Below are 2242 nucleotides of genomic sequence, written 5' to 3' on the forward strand. Positions count from 1 at the left end.
AATGTAAGTTTAAGTTTATTTTTGGCTTCTTAAATTTTATAGAAAGACAAAATATATTTGGATCTGTTAGTAAATATGTCCTGTTACACAATGAAAAACTGTTCTATGAGGAAGCATATGTTTCTAAAAATTATGAAACATGTATTCATAAAATGTTGGTATATGACAGACAGTTCAAAATTGCTTGCTTCCTAGATTTTTACTGGAAATTAGGATTACTAAGACTTAAAATTCTATTACATATGGTCCCTGGCTTAACAGTGGTTTGACTTACAATTTTTCGACTTTACAATGATGTGAAAGTAGAAAGGGTAGGAGAACCTCTTGTAATCCTGGGTGGCAGCAGTGAGCCACAGCTCTTAGCCAAATGAACACGAGGGGAAACACCAATATTCTACAACGTACTGTATTGCCAGATGGTTTTGCCCAACTGTAGGCTAATATAAGGGTTTTAAGTGTAAGAGTGTTGTAAGAAGTGTTATAAGCTTAAGCTATGATATTCAGTGGGTTAGGTGTATTAAATGCATTTTCAACTTACAGTATTTTCAACTTATTATGGATTTACTGGGATGTACATAACTTCATAAATTGAGAATCATCTGTATGTAATTAAAACTACTAGGAATAATAAGGGAAGCAACTCTGTATGTAAAGTGAACAAGGCAAGTAAGATGTTATAAGATATGAAGATGTATTTTTTGTTGAAGAGAAAATAAGTTTGCCTGGTTTAGAGGGTATTTAAAGTTTGTTTCAGAATGAATGAAGCAAGGGTGGACAAAAACTGAATGAATATAAAAAGTTGGGAAGACAGAGAGAATAAATTTTATGTGGTCTAACTAAAGTTGAATGAATTTATTATAAGGGATTTTAAAATGTGTCTTAATATCAAAAATAGACTGATACAAAACTAGAATTTGGTCTTCTCTTTTAAAAATATGATTTTCTTGTAGTATTGATAATAGATCGTAAAAGATTTTTCTTTATTTGCCTTTTTGAGTGAGCTGCCAAGGCGGTAAAAAAAGAGATTCTGTGTTTTGTCAAAATAATTTCCTGGGCTTCGTGTTTTCTTTACTAGGTCTTTGACTACATAAGAAAACTGAGTTTTCTCATATTAGAAGAACTAAGTTTTTTCTACAACTTTTTTACATTTTTGTTTGAAATAGTTTGTCACTTTGGTATCATTTCATGTACGTACCACGCACTAACTGGCTGCACCACTGGAGGTCTATTTTGGTATTATTTCAAAGTGATCTGTGATGCTACTTAATCAAATGTTTTAGACATTTTTATATTTTTGACAGACTTCCCACAATCAGATTCTAAATGAAGTCTTTTTGACCTCACATTAACTTTGGGTTATTTCCAGATGGGGCTCTGGAATTTCTCAAAAGTAAATTGTTCTCCTGTATAAAAGAGAGGTATTAGGCTAATTAGTCTTATTTTATATGTTACATTTGTATGGAAAGCATTGTCAAGAATGTTTAACCTTCCTTGAGTTATTATATATGGATATATATTGTTAATATGTGTTCCAGATATTGTATGAAATTCCTAGAATCCTGATAAGTCCTGGTAAATAGTCATAATTCTAGTTATTATTTTTAAATGTTAGATGTCACAAAATAACCAAATATTTTTGTCAACTGCATTATAATGAACTCTTCTCCAACCTTTCTTATAATTCATAGACAGTTAAGTCTGTGCAAAAAAGGCTTTGTCTTTAAGAAAATTCACAGAAAGGACTCTGACAAGTACAGGTTTTTGATAACTTTAATTTCATACCATTGAACTGAGTAAGAATTTCCAGAACTCTAATGGAAAAACTGGAGTTATAAAATTGCTAACCATCATCAAAAAGAGCAAGAACTAATTACAAGGGACTAAATAAACCGATTAGGATAATTTCTTAATAACTTTTGGTTTGAAACATTGATGATTTTTTTATTTTTTAAATTTTTTTATGTTAGTTCTGTCTAGCCCCTTCAGACATTGATTTTTTTTTTAAAGTTTTGTTTTTCAGATTTAAGGAAAGACTTTGTTTTCTTTTACACTAGCTACAGTTTATAGCAATTTGGTAAAGTACAATTTTGTAACATAAATGGAAACATTTACTTTTTCTCTCTACCTAATCCTTCCAGAATTTAAACTACTCATGAGTATTCTTATTTTTTTAATAACAATGCAGTTATTTGCATAAGTTCAATAAGAACCTGTTCTTTTAATGGAACACAATTTGAAGCAC

This window comes from Lemur catta, chromosome 4, assembly GCF_020740605.2.
Source record: "Lemur catta isolate mLemCat1 chromosome 4, mLemCat1.pri, whole genome shotgun sequence".
Taxonomy (NCBI): domain Eukaryota; kingdom Metazoa; phylum Chordata; class Mammalia; order Primates; family Lemuridae; genus Lemur; species Lemur catta.